The sequence below is a fragment of the Cupressus sempervirens genome, chromosome 10 (genome assembly GCF_028749045.1).
Source record: "Cupressus sempervirens isolate cs-2001-9-10 chromosome 10, ASM2874904v1, whole genome shotgun sequence".
Lineage (NCBI taxonomy): Eukaryota > Viridiplantae > Streptophyta > Pinopsida > Cupressales > Cupressaceae > Cupressus > Cupressus sempervirens.
In genome coordinates this window covers 278,047,950-278,063,869 of record NC_143127.1, presented here as the reverse complement: position 1 = coordinate 278,063,869, position 15,920 = coordinate 278,047,950, and the positions used below count along the sequence as shown (strand labels likewise).

The window sequence follows — 15,920 nt, the reverse complement described above, 5'->3', positions numbered from 1 at the left end:
ATTAGGGTGCAAAAACTGTTGTTAGTGCATTAGAAGATAGTATTACGTATGTTACAGAAATCTGATATGCAAATGCTTGATAATAGTATTATTCCTCATGAAAACCAAGCATCTATTTGCTGATAAAGACTCAGCGATAACAGTGATAGACTAGAGGTTTTATGTATGTTAACATGAATGTATTTGGTCCCATGTTTCTGTTTTTTCAAGAGGATATCATGTTTCAGTTTGATGTATAAGTCGTATTTGTTATTCGTACCTGTTTATCTGCTGTTGGCAATATCCTAGTACCAATATAGGAATCTTTGTTAGTTGAATCTGTGTAACTGGAAAAAAAACACTATTACAAAATGATTTACTCCCTTTTAAACTAAGCAATCCTAACTCTTAGTTAGAAAATAGAAATCCTAAGTGTGTCTCTATGCATGCATCAATGTTGAATAATTCAATAATTTTCACAAATTTTTTGTAGCAATGCCAATTTGTCAAGTTTTAAAATCTATTTCAGTAATATACTTTTGTATCTGACCGCTTATTATTATTATAATCTTTGACAGTTTGACTCCATGAATCTATTTTAATTTTTAATGTGACAACACTAGTATTATTAATTTATTATTTACTTTAGTCTTTTAGTCTTACGGTATTACTATTTTGAAATTTTGAAATTTTGTATTTACTTTTAGTATTAGACTCTTTAAGTTTAAACTATTAAAATTTAAAAAAAAAAAAAAAAAAAAATTGCCGTCTCCAAGTACCCCCGTCTCCTATTTGAAAAATTGCCGTACCAGTACCAGTACCAGTATCGGAGACCTCAAAGTCTCCCCGTCTCCCGGTGACCTTGTTTGCAACAGATCCATGAAAATTCAACATATATGTTTGTCCTTTTAGTTTTTGCAAATCTTTTTATTTCATTTTCAGATTTGCATTTGTTTTGATGTATAATATGTGCTCCTATCTTCCATGTCATTTCTCCAAGTTGCATATGCAAGTGCTTTGTCTTGCTTGCATATATAGTCGGGATTAAAAACACTATTCTTGAATGAAATTACCAAAGAAAGCAAGCTCACTGTGCAACATGCTTTTGCATCCAAAAAACCCACTTTCATGCTTACACGCACTCCTTTTGTGCTTGTTATATTGTTGCCACATGACTTGAAATTCATGATGGTGGTTGCTTGCACACTTACTTATAATGAAAACATAACAATTCATTACAAGTAAACATTATGCCAAGCTTGTTGCCTGCATATCCAATCATCTTCCAAAAACCTGTTTTTGGGTTTTCCCTTCATATAAGCACATATTTTGAGCTCAAACACATGTATTCAAATTTCATTTGCCGTCCTAAAAGTTTCTATCCATTCTTCACATGCGAAAATCTCGACACTCACTTGTGCGTCCAAAATCAAGCAATGGATCCATCTCTCGAAGATGTTCTCATGTTTTAGAAGTTTTTATGTTTTTTTTTTGTGCACACAACCTTGCGATGTAAGATGAAATCGTACCGGTAAAGGTAAAGAGAAGAAAAAGATGAAGTACCAATATGACTAGTACCATAACTCTATACCAGCTATGAGCTCAAACACATGTATTCTTTCTATCTTAAAAGTTCTACCCATACTCCATATGCAAAAAGCTAAAACTCACACTTGTGTGTCCAAAAACGTGCAATTGATCCATCCCTTGAAGATGTTCTCATATTTTAGAATTTTCATGTCACAGTTGCTTGCACACACAACCTTGCTATTGGATCCATCCTTTAAAGATGTTCTCATGTTTTAGAATTTTCATGTCACAGTTGCTTGCGCACACAACTTTGCTATGTCAAATGAGATCGTAGTAGTAAAGGTTGAGAGAGAAAAAAACCGAAGTATTAATATGACCAATACCATAACTCTATACCACCTTCACAGGTTAGCTCATATTGTGAAGACATGAAAGAGACCAATGTCTCACACATGGATATCGAATACTTCTTGAGAAGAGTGGACATTGCTGCCACCAATGACATGTTCTACATCAAACGAAGCATTATTCATCTTGTCTCCACTTTCCCATTGGCTTCCCACAAACCAGAGTTTATGCATGCATGTGCAATGAATTTCAATCTGCTATCAAGGACCACTAGAGACCAAGATGGGAACACCATCACCAGTCTAGACCCAAAGACTCTTGATAGGATCTTCTAGGTTTCCCCTACTCTATTGGTTACCTACATTTCAATACAGATGATCTTGGATAAGACAGAATGATGACACCACATATTGCATCAAGTATGTGAATGACAACTGGTTAATCAACAAGAGGTCCAATCTTGTCAGATAGCCAAAGAGAGTGCAACACATCGATTTTAAGGAGGAGATCATCTCATTACATTATTGAGTTGCATTGGTCGACTCAAAGGATCCAACACCTTTGAGCCATTGATGTACCAATACATTTCTTTCATCATCTGATCCAAACAAAAGATCTTTTGGAGGGAAACGATCAATGATGTGTTGTTTGAGTAGTTGGTCCAAGGTTAGTACTATTGAGACTTCCTACATGAATTCTATCCAGTATACATTGTTTCTGATTTGGACTCATTCTCAGGCTTATCTACAAAAGGAGATTGGATATTAGTGTTGGTTTGGGAGTACTATGACCAGCTACCCTGAAGGCCCAGTTGGATGCACTATAGGAGGGTGCAAGATGCGTTCTACGGGTATTACATGTGCCTATTTGACAAAGAACTCCCAAAGGAACATTTGTCGGATGAGACATGGACCAAGGTAAATGAGTATGGCTACTTATTTGTTCAATTTCCTAACTTTACATACATGTGAATTGGATACTTCAGAGGTAAGCTATATACACATTAAGCCCCTAATCAAGATTAAAATGAACACTGAATAACATTGAATCAATATACTTACAACGAGCCAACAATTATAAATGGCATGGCAATGGTGAACAAACACTCAAAATCACAAAACCATAAGATAATCACAATAATATTATCGATAAATATATGAATATAATCCATTTAATATATTAATAGAATTTAATATTTCATCATCCAACATAACTATTAATTATGTATATTAAATTCAAGATATTATCAGTATGAATGTTGATGTTATTCCTATGGGAGAGTATATTAGCATTGTTGGAGACATGATTTAGAGCTTGTGTGTTGCATTCATGATAGAGTTTGCCATTGATGTCAACATAGTGGTTATTTTGTGAAAACTTGCAGAGTTATAGAGGTAGAAGTGTTTGGTGTGGTTCAAGGATTGAAGATAAGCCTATGTGTAGTTGAGGTTATGTTCTATAGTATGTCTAGATGCTATAGTTATAGCGTGTACGAAAATATGAAGACTGGATAGAGTTATGTAGATTTTAGTGAAGGCATCTTTCAAACAACTTTTTTGGAAGGCAGGTACTATTTGGATTTTATCTCCTAACAGAGATAAAATTTGGTTGAGCGACCTGAGACAAAGGTTGAAGTCATGTTGGAGATACCTTGGTTAAGATATCATAATCAGATGTTCGTTGCATGAAAAGTTATGATGACTGTGAGCCGACAGTTTGTTTGTAATCTTTGTTAAAGTGTAAAATTGTAATGTAACGTGTATTGTAATATCTTGAGATGGTCCTATATTATTATTGTAAATTGGCAAAGCCTCAAGGCCAACTCAATAACTTGTTTTAGGACTTGGTATAAAGGAAAGATGTTTTCCTTGGTTGTAATCATTAGTGAGATCATTTGTATACTATGCGGTCATATCTTTGTAATATCTATTGTGAGAACCTGGTATGCGAAGTTGTGAAGATTAGAGCATAGTTTGGTGCAGTTGAGGCATGGTGAGCTTAAAAGGAACTGTATTTGGCAAGACAAGTAGTTGGTTGGACAATTGTTGTTTCACATTGTATTATTTGGAAGGAATAGTACAAAGGCTATTTGGACAATGGGTTCAACAGTTTTCTTTTCAACTCCTAATAGGGTTGGAATCTCCTAACAAGGACTCAAAGTCTCCTAACAGGGACTCATATGTACTGATTGTTTTTCATTGACTCCTAATAGTGTCTATCCTCTAACAAGGAACCTTTATACTAGTACATCATTTTGTGGGTACCATCCCTACTAGGATTTTCCCTTTGATCAAGGGTTTCCCTAGTTAACATATTTGGTGTTATTTTGCATGGTTATCTTTTATTTTTCATGGTTATCTTTCTATGTTTGTTACATCTACTGTTTACATGTTTCAAAATTAATAAAGATATTGAGAGTTGTTTTGATTGGATAACTGATTCATGTGCCCCACACCCCCCCGCCTTCTCTATTATCATGGTGGACTTTACTTTCTAACAATGATAATACTATATTATCCATTTATATTCGTTATTCCACAATAATAATATTTAAATATCCAAATATAGAAATTTATGTCTTATGTTTAAAATTGATTACATTATCAAATAATAATAATAAAATGGACAAAGCATCAATTAAACTCCGACGGATCTGATGCCACCCCTTTTGGGTTAGGGGGCCTACTTCGAAGGGAAGGACACCCGCCCTTTGAGTGGGTATAAATGAAACATTTAGGAGGGGTGGTGAAAAAAGGAGAATAATAAGAGCCAAGGAGAGATAATGGGTGGAATAAAAAGTATGAACAAGAGAAAGTGAGCAGCTATAAACAAATAAAAAAGAAACCCATGGTAAGTAAAAGGCACGTAAATAACAAGGGTCAAATCCACATAAGAGGAGTAATAAATTGTGTGATATGTTAAATAGTGGAGTAAAGGGGGGTAAATAAGGGGTGAAAGTAAGAATATTTATTTAAGTTGGTCACATTAATAAGAGTGATCTATAGCACTAAATAAACTTTATTTTATATATGAAATAATTATTGTGGGCATATATATATTATTCTAGAACATACATATCTTTTAGTGTATATATTGAATCAAAATAAATTCCATATATTTCTAAGTGAAAAAATTAATAGAAGTATTTGCGAGTTATTCATATTATATATATATATATATCTCAAACCTCAACTTGGGAATTAAAGGAATATCAAAGAGTAAATCCAGAAAGGGGACATTACAAGTGGTATCAGAGCATGATCCTGCTAGCTTGTAGGGTAAAAATAGAACACAAATCTGCATACGAAAGTAAAGTAAAAACAAAAGAAACAAATCAGACACAAATAAAAGAAAATAAGATTATGATTGGTTTGTTATGAATACACATCCTCACAACACAATTGAGAAGGGGAGCATTACAAATTCATATGGCAATCATATGCAAAGAGTCATCGGAGATTTAGCTAAGAATTACTGAAGATTATTAGCAGACATTGCAAGAATTGTAGACTCGAAAGATAAATAAGAAGAAACAATTATATATTCATCGAACATTGTGGACTTCAGTCAAGATAAGTTTATCTTCTGATTTATTATTAGAATTTTAAGATAAATTTTATGAAATTTCTTTATTTTTATTAAAATTGTTTTGTTTAAATTAATTGAGATTCTCATCTTAAGATCGAATAATTGTTTTTCATGACCAAACTAAAGGAGGGCCTTAAGTGGATCAAATACAAAGATGTGTGGACAAAATGATTTCTTCTCAAGATAGTAATGGCTTGTGGTGGAATGGACGGTGTTACATAATACAAAAGCACCTTGCAGTGGAATGGGCATAGGCTACATCATACAAAGGCACTAGGAATGGCCTACGGTGGAATGGGCATAGGTTACATCATACAAAGGCACTATCTCTAGATAAATGATGAAATCAAGGAACAAAATTACCATCTAGGTAGACCACCTTGATGGATGCCAAAGTGTCACCATCAAGGCCAAGAGGGCCAAAGTTTCACTCTTGGGCTTAGGTTGGACAACTAAAAGAGTAAGATTACCATCTAAGTAGACCACCGTTGCTGTCAAGGCCAAGAGGGCCAACGTTTCTCTCTTGGGCTTAGGTTGGACAATTAAGAAGAGTAATATTACCATCTAGTAGACCACCTTGATGGATGCCAAACTGTTGCCATCAAGGCCAATAGGGTCAAAGTTTCACTCTTGGGATTAGGTTGGGAAATTAAGATTGATAAAGATTATTATCTAAGTAGACCACCTTGATGGATGCCAAAGTGCTTCCATCAAGGCCAAGAGGGCTAGAGTTTTGCTCTTGGGCTTAGATGGGTCAAGTTGAGGACCCTGTACATCATGTCAAAAATAATTCACCATAAGATAACCAAGAATCCTGCTAAGTAGACCACCTCATGTGGATGGTTGATGCTTACAACCGAGGCCAAGGGAGTCAAAGTTTCACTCATGGGCTTAGTATGGGATTGGCTTTGACTAATTTACCAGGACACCCTTTTTTTTGAAATTTATGTATATACATGTATTTATCAATGATTTCCTTGTGGTTGTAGGGTTCATAACCAGAAAATGCAATAATTAAAAATTGCACGGGTGGATTATGTGTTTGCATCATGTCTTCATGCATTCATGTGTCTACTCTGTGTCTACTTCGTGTCCTCATGTATGTTTTATGTTTTATTGCACCACTGTATATATTAACTCTACATGGTAAGATTTTTATGAGTTGACATTGCTTGAGGACAAGTAATTTCGGGAAGGGCAGACTATCATGTCCCCTTTTGGAATGAAATCCAACTATTATAAATGATTAAAGTATTAAATATTAAGTAAATATATAACAATAATAAGACACGAATGTTAATATGATAAAGACATAATTAAATAATAATATATAATAAAATATTACTTCTAACCTATTTATCTCATATACATATATGATAATTATTAATACCAATGTGGTATATCATGGTAAACATTAAGCCCCTAATCAAGATTAAAATGAACGCCGAATAACATTGAATCAATATACTTACAACGAGTCAACAATTATAAATGGCATGGCAATGGTGAACAAACCATCGTAATTGCAATACCTAATTTCAATGATAGTAAGAGAAGAGAATTGACCATATGATAATCACAGTTGTATCATCGATAAATATATGAATATACTCATAATCCATTTAATATATTAACAGAGTTTAATATTTCATATTGAATATTTAGTTCATATTCACAGTAATACTATATTTTGTGTTGATTATAAGTAAGCTAAACTAATTTCCACATTCATTCTTAATGTCAATTTGTTAGAAACAAATAAAAACTCAAGTTATTCATAAGAAGAAAAAAATTGTAATTGTGTTTGTGAAGATATTAAACTATGGAAGTGAAGATATATACACAAACTAAGAATTTTAGTGAAGATAATAAGAGCCAAGGAGAGATAATGGGTGGAATAAAAAATATGAAAAAGAGAAAGTGAGCGGCTATAAACAAATAAAAAAGAAACTAGTGGTAAGTAAAAGACACATGAATAATAAGGGCCAAATCCACATAAGAGGAGTAATGAAGGGTGTGAGATATTAAATAGTGAAGTAAGTGGGGGGAGTAAATAAAGGGTAAAAGTAAGAATATCTATTTAAGTTGGTCTTATTATTAAGGGTGATCTATAGCATTAAATATACTTTATTTTATATATGAAATAATTATTGTGGGTATATATATTATTCAAGAACATACATACTTTTAGTGTATATATTGAATCAAAATAAATTCCATATATTTCTAAGTGAAAAATTAATGAAAGTTTGTGCAAGTTATTCGTAGTATATATATAAATCTATTGCAAACCTTAAATTGGGAATTAGAGGCACATCAAAGAGTAAATCCAGAAAGGGGACATTACAAAGAGCGCATGATTAGCAAATGTTTCCAACAACTGACATGCAAAATCAGTGCTGAGAATGGAAAAATTGCTAAGGAGGGAGGATTTTTATCAGAGTTGCATAAAAGTTATATGTCTACTGGTTGGGGTGGAAAACATTGATTTTAGCATGATTTATATTCTCGCAAGCTACAAGACTTAATAGCATAGTAACACAAGGACACGTCCCACCCTTTTTGCCCCATGTCCCGGAGACTTCAACGCACCGGGGACTTGGGGACTCCGTCCCCCTGCCCCTAGTGGCTCAACCATATTCCGCCACCTCCACCAAGGATGGGGGACATCCCAATGTTGACTATTTATGTATAATGTTCGATGTTCCAATTCAATGCAATGTTCAAGTATTTACTCTTTTACATCTTTATATCTTATATTGCAATACATATTTTCAGAACTAGCATTTTAAGTACCATATGCATATATATATACCCCAACTCCCCCGTTCCCAAATTGAGGCCCCCCTGTCACCCCATACCAGAAACTTGTCCCCCCATTCTGCTGTTTCCTCGTCCCCCAGTGCGGTGTAACTATGCTTAATAGGGTAGTCTATAAAACAAGATGGCAGAGTGTAGCAGCATTGCTTCTGGAAATGCAGGTGTAAAACATAAGTTAACAGTTGTTGCACAGCACACAAGATAACCAAAAGCAACAGCTCTAGGGGAATTGTTGCAAAAGTTCGAAGAATTTGTCAACACTGTGAAGAGTCCTTCTAAGTGTCTTGGGCATTTATTTTCCCGTGCTTTTAGGAATAGATATAGTTTATGGAAGATTGCATGTAGAAGCCGAACACTTGTAAATACAGGAAAACATGTCCCTAAATGCACACTTCATTCAATTAAGTTGCAAGTGCATTAGGCACACACCTTTGAATTAGCCATAGGTAATTATAGAATAAGTCAAGATAGTTGAGGGTTTCCCCTTTTCTCTCTCTTCTTTTCCTATATAAATGAGAGAGTTCATTGTAAATATAAATTTTTTGTTTGTGTAAGGTGACTATGCTGAAATTTTATGTGACTTTAAAACTTCGTGTTTCTTGATTCAAAATTTCTGACTTGAATGAAAAAAGCAGATGTTCCCAAACTTTGTGTTGTGAAGATTGAGATTGATTGGTGTATTCTTATGTTGCATTGATTGATCTATCTTTGATTAAATTTATAGTTTGTTTGAGTAAATCATTTGAGCACTCAACTTGGTTTCTTGAAGATTTTGTGCTTCAAGAAAAGGGATTGTTATAGATAGATAGTGGCTGCAAACACTCAGAGTTAAAGACTTTGACCTTTATTTTAAGTATCTTATTTCAGTTTAGGATAGTTAACAAGAGATGTTTTTCTTTGCTACTTATTCTGATTTTTCATCAAAACAAAGTAATCGTGAGAAACTTTGGGCCCTTATTATTAATCTACAAAAATATAATCATAACTGGTCTCAGGAGTTGTTCTTAAGTCAACCACCAAGCCACTAGTATTACCATAGCAGTAGATTTTTTTTTTAAAAAAGTTTCAGTAGCTGTTTTTCCATATGTCATTCCTGTAAAAAGAGGAGTTTATTTAGAGAATTATTTATTTTGTCAAAATCAGTTAAGTCTCTATTGAAGCCACCTGTGGTAAGAAAGGAGCTTCCCCTATTGTTGAGAGGAGAGATTTATCTCACTGTACCATTGCCTAAAGTCACAATTTTGTAAGTTGTAGTCTTCAATGACTTACAAAAAATTTAGCCAACAATGTAGTAATTGAAAATATCACTATAATTAATATATTGCCATCATTCTCAACTGTCTCTTGAATTCTGTTTTCTAATTACTTCTTTGATTTTTCATTGTTTTGTTCTAATTTCTAGTCGCCATGTATCCTAGACATATGATGTACACCAATTATTCTTTGTTTCAACAATTTTTACTCCATTATAATTTGAAATTTTATCTTTGATGATTCATCCATAATCTTGTATTTTGTATTTTGCACAGTTCACATATTTTCGTTTCGTATGTCCACTCTCTAAACATATTCTATGTAGAAGCACTCCCTAGTTTGTACACATGTAATTTGAATCCTTCGTTAGTTTAAATCTAGCTATCCAAGCCTTATTTTTCAGATGCTGAACTAATTCTGCTTGTTTAGGTGTAGATTTCTGCATTTTATTTTAATTTGAGCAAAATGTTATCGTGCTCTTTTGCTCAAAATCCTTGGGAAAGATCATTACCTGTTTACTGGAGCTCTAGAAGCTTTAAAACTAACACCTTATTTTATTTTACAAATTACTGCAGTTCTCCTAACCACTTAACAACCTATTAACTTAGTTAAACTATGAGGATTTATTTAAAAAAGATGGATATATGTCCCTGAAATATCCCAAATGGATATTTGCTCTGCTGCTGCTATAATATTTAATTATATAAATTATATTTTCCTGTAGATTTTTCTTTGATTTTATAGAGCTAGATAGAAGTTGCAGAAGAACGTTGTTTCTTTTTGTATTTTTCAGAATATAGGTATTACAATGAATAAATAACAACTAATAAATAGAAGTGATAGAAATAATATGCAGCAATACATACTAATCCGGAAATGATTCTAAAATCATACCAGTAGAGTTTGATTTATTTCAGAATAGTACCAATACAGATGTGCTTCAAACATGATGGATGCCAGCTGAAAATGGGATCCAGGTGAGCTGTTGTAATAAACACCAGGCTGAACCAAAGTGGCCGCTTTCCCTAAAAATCCACTGCTTGCAAAGTGTAACTCCAATACTAGAAACCGATCCATTGCTTTGATCAAACTGTATGCAAATCTAATCTTGTTGAGGGCTATGTCCCAACAAATCTGCTCTCAGCACTAGGGTTTGCGTCCTAGGTGAGGAATGCTCTTCCAGAGCAATGGCATCCAAAATAGGATGATAAAATAATAAAAGATACTCATCTTTAGGTTGCCTTCTCCTTATATCCCCTCTCGAAGGCAATTTGAACCTTAAAAGAACCCTGAAGTGGATTTCATTTGAACTTTATAATATAACATTATTTCCCTAATAAAGGCATCCAAATAGAAGGAAATCATTACTTTATTAATGAAAAATAGCTCCAAGCATCAAATAAGTCAAGGCAAGTGATAATCAAATACTAGAGACTGAGCTCTTTCCAATGAGCTATCACACATAGGCAAATCGATCCAAATGGAGCCAAAAAACTCCTTATTACTCCAAAATGGCTAAACACTCAGCCTTATATAAATTATTAAAATGCTAACTTAGTAGAATATGTAAATATATTTAAATATTTTCCATGTAGCCAAAGAACAACCCAAATATCTCTAAAACATGGAACTGAGTTTGTCACCTGCCTGTGACTGATGCCAGACAACTTGGGCCAACTGGCAGTCACACCCTCAAATCTAGGGATACTCATAAAATATAGGGAACACACCCAAATCTCCTGAAATTGAGACCAGGGGGTGATCTCTTAGAACCTCAACTCTGGAAACATCACCAGCTCCTAAAAGGTAGGAATCTCCTCTTACAATCAAGGAATTGCCTCCTAAAATCAAGGAACTGCTCTCAACTGATCTACTACTGCCTGTAATACCAAATCTGCACGTTGAAAACCCTGACTGAGTCCTTGATCACCAGTGCCAGCCTATGAGACTCCATAATAGGCTAACACTCATGTCGCTGCTTATCAGAGCTAAAAAGGGGACATGACAAATCCTCCCCTCTCGGAGATGCTTGCCCACAAGCAACTGCAAAGCTGGATGCTATAAAATAGTCTCACCCTCCCAAGTGGCATCCTGTATAGGGAGACCTCTCTAGTGAATCAGATTCTCTCAAATCACCCTGCTTCTCAGCTGGCGTTCCCTCTCTTCCAAGATCTAGAGATGGTATAATATGTTGTCCCAGTGTCTTTTTTAGACACGACATGTGGAACACATTATGAATCCTACTACCAAATGGTAACTCAATCTCATATGCAACCTCTCCAACATGCCTGATAATCTTGTATGGTCCATAAAAACAAGGTTTGAGCTTTTCAGCTCCACCCCTTTTAAGGGTGCTCTGTCGATAGGGCTGCAGTCGTAGGTACACCATATCTCCCACCTCAAATATCCTTTCAATCTTGTGTCGATCAGCGTAGACCTTTTGCTGATTCTGTGCCTGCTAAAGATTCTCTTTAAGAAATCTCATGATGTCCTGGTTCTCTTGTACCCAATCCTGTGCCAAAGGAACCCTGTTGTCACTAATCACCAGATCAACAAAAGATAGAGCATCATAATTGTAGAGGGCTCTAAATGGACTCATAGAAATCGACATATGATATGTAGTATTATAACAATACTCATCCAAGTGCAACCAATGCACCCATGTCCTCTGTTGCGCTACTCTGATATCAACATCATGATCTTGAAAGTGTAGAATCTCATTATGAATCCACTTGAGGAATGTATTATACATGTCCATTCCTAGATTCCAAACCAATTTAAAAAAAAAATGCAACATATTCATATTGCACCTGTCTGAATAGATGTGCAAACCCATATTGCCAATGCCTCTCTGTGAGGTCCCTACTAACAATCCTTGAACCTGATGCAATCCGGGGAAATTGACAAACTAACATGCTCAACCACAGCATGCGACCCTCCATATCTCTCAAACATACAACCAACTGTTCCATTCTGACAAAAATGCCCAAACACTCCAAACCATGAAGCAATATATGGAAGTCTGTGTAAAGTGATGTATCTCGCAAATCAATACTTGGGTCCCATAACAAAACACATGTCATATTGTGTGTGATGTAGAAGAACTTCATATTAAAACCATCGCTATCAAGTAACCCTCTGTGTATACAGGACACCATAACTATGGGTGAGTAATTTCTTGCATGGTCAAAAACTATCAACAATGGCCACCATATCTCACTGTCATAACTCTGACCAGCAACACAAGTGATATCAAACATACTATCGAACCAATTCCAATTAACAACAAACACTCCCCACTCTGTCACTAACTTATAGGGGCACCTCCCAACACTCCCATACTGTTGAAAACCTAATGTAGACAGTGAAAAACTCGGAGGAGTCATAAGAGCCCCACTAGGATAGTCACTAATCCTCAATGGATTGAAGAGTACAAAGTCACCAATCAGCAAGGTTATTTCTGCCCCGTCAAGGAAACCATGAGGCTACCTCTTAACAAAAGTATATGTGTCATCCATGCCCATAAGGGACAACTCTTGAGTGGCCAGGCCAACAAGTGTATGCTCAACTTCACAATCATACTCCAAGATTGAGCTCCTCATATCATTTGTGCCATCAAGATCAAGAGCCTCCTCATCATCCAATTCAAAGAGTGGGTTATCTAAAATCAAATCAGCACTCATCTTGGAAAAGAGGTTATCAGCAATGACTGAATGTATGTCATCAACTTCTTCAATATTGTAGGCAACAAACTCATGAGAATGGGAAATTAAATTGCTGCTATCCAAACTCAGAATTTTGGAATCCTCCTCTATACCTTCTTTGGAATCATCTTGTATATCCTCAGTATTAATGGAACTACTGGTGTCACTGGATAATGTATCATCGAGTGGTTCCTCTTCTTCATTCACCTCATGAATATGTTGTCTATCTGAATGGGCTGTTGCAAGAGGTAGGTTTTTTGATTGAGCTGAAGTAGAATGTAGTAGACTCAGCTCCACACAATGTTCCTCCCACTAATTTTATGATTTTGTAGGTAAAGCATGGATTAAACTCAACTCCCTACTCAGTTCTTCAATCTGATTTTCTGCCATGAGGAGAGCAACTTTAGAATTTCTAAAAGTTTCTCTAACCTTTAAAAGTTCTGAAATAAGCTGATCAATCTCTTCTTTTCCCCTCAAAGCAATAGAGTAAATAACACCAAAGTCAAAAAGATGATCTCTATCTAAAAGGAGGTTTAAGTAATTATTCTCCATTGCCTCCATGATTGTCTTAAGAACATGCAAATCAGAGATTGATGAAGGCTCTTCTTTACATTTATTTCTTTCCTCAAGTTGGACCTTCCAAATGTAGCTCTCTACTAACTTGTGGGAACTGTCAAAATGTGAAAAGGCTACAATGACCTTTTCTTCACCAACCTTCAGTTGGCTCTCCAAAATAAGCTTATGGACATGTGTAAATCCATAAGCAAAGGATGTGGATTGCCATTGAAGAGCAGGGCTCTCTTCAATATCCTCTTTTGATACCCCCTCAAGATCTTCATGTGGTAATTCCTCTTGCTGTTTATTGTTGGTCTGTGTTTCCTTTGTTAACTTATCTTCTCTTCCAATACTTTCTTTTCTATCCTTTGATTCTTCTTTCCTTCCTTGTTGCTAATATGAACATTTGCATACCAAATCATCCTCAACATCTGGTATACCCATAAATTGTGTCAATGCAAGCATGTCTTGTATCTCCTTAGGAAGAGAACGATACTGATGGTAGTTGCTTATTATTGCACCATTGAAAGCCTTAGCAGGAGGCCTCTTACTTGTACTTGTTGACGGAGATGAAACCTTAGAGCACCCATTTCTCATTCTAGCCATGGTATTGACCTGCAACTAATCCAACAGGCTGGCAGGAACTATGCTCTGATACCACTGAAATATCCCAAATGGATATTTGCTCTGCTGCTGCTATAATATTTAATTATATAAATTATATTTTCCTATAGATCTTTCTTTGATCTTATAGAGCTAGATAGAAGTTGCAGAAGAATGTTGTTTCTTTATCTATTTTTCAGAATATAGGTATTACAATGAATAAATAACAACAACTGATAAATAGAAGTGATAGAAATAATATGCATCAATACATACTAATCCGGAAATGATTCTAAAACCATACCAGCAGAGTCTGATTTATTCCAGAATAGTACCAAGATAGATGTGCTTCAAACAAGATGGATGCTCGCTGAAAATGAGATCCAGGGGCGCTGTTGTAATAAATGCCAGGCTGAACCAAAGTGGCCGCCTTCCCTAAAAATTCACTACATGCAAAGTGTAACAGCAATACTAGAAACCGATTCACTGCCTTGATCAAACTGTATGCATAGGAATCTTCAAATCTAATCTTATTGAGGGCTACATCCCAACAAATCTGCTCTCAGCACTAGGGTTTGCTTCCCAGGTGAGGAATGCTCTTCTAGAGCAATGGTGTCCAAAATAGGATGATAAAATGACAAAAGATACTCATCTTTAGGTTGCCTTCTCCTTATATCCCCTCTCCAAAGCAATTCAAACCCTAAAAGAACCCTAAAGTGGATTTCATTTGAACTTTATAATATAACATTATTTTCTCAATAAAGGTGTCCAAATAGAAGGAAATCATTACTTTATTAATGACAAATAGCTCCAAGCATCAAATAAGTCCCGACAAGTGATAATCAAATACTAAAGACTGAGCTCTTTCCAACGAGCTATCACACAGGCAAATCGATCCAAATGGAGCCAGAAAACTCCTTATTACTCCAAAATGGCTAAACATAGCCTTATTTAAATTATTAAAATGCTAACTTAGTAGAATATTTAAATATATTAAAATATTTCCCAAGTAGCCAAGGAACAACCCAAACACCTCTAAAATATGAAACTGAGTTTGTCACCTGCCTGTGACTAATGCTGGACAACCTGGGCCAACTGGCAGTCACACCCTCAAATCTAGGGATACTCATAAAATATAGGGAACACACCCAAATCTCCTGAAATTGAGACCAGGGGGTGATCTCATAGAACATCAACTCTGGAAACATCACCACCTCCTAAAAGGTAGGAATCTCCTATAATCAAGGAATTGCCTCCTAAAATCAAGGAACTGCTCTCAACTGATCTACTACTGCCTGTAATACCAAATTCGCACATTGAAAACCCTGAATGAGTCCTTGATCACCACTGCCAGCCTACGAGACTCCATAATAGGCTAACTCTCATGTCACTGCTAGACAGAGCTAAAAAGGGGACATGAGACAGTCCCTTTCTTAAGAGTCATTTGCATCTGCAATAGAATGTGATTTATATAGTTTTGCCTCCAGATTTGGGAAGGATGTTCTCTCCTCACCTCATCAATTTGATGATCTTCTGTCC

The 15,920-nt window shown here is 35.3% G+C and overlaps 1 protein-coding gene across 4 annotated transcripts in view; it reads left to right on the top strand.

Annotated features, from left to right (window-relative positions):
• Positions 1 to 15,920, top strand: part of LOC149533729 (Transducin/WD40 repeat-like superfamily protein) — a 106,227-nt gene that overhangs the window by 87,980 nt on the left and 2,327 nt on the right. The window lies entirely within an intron of this gene.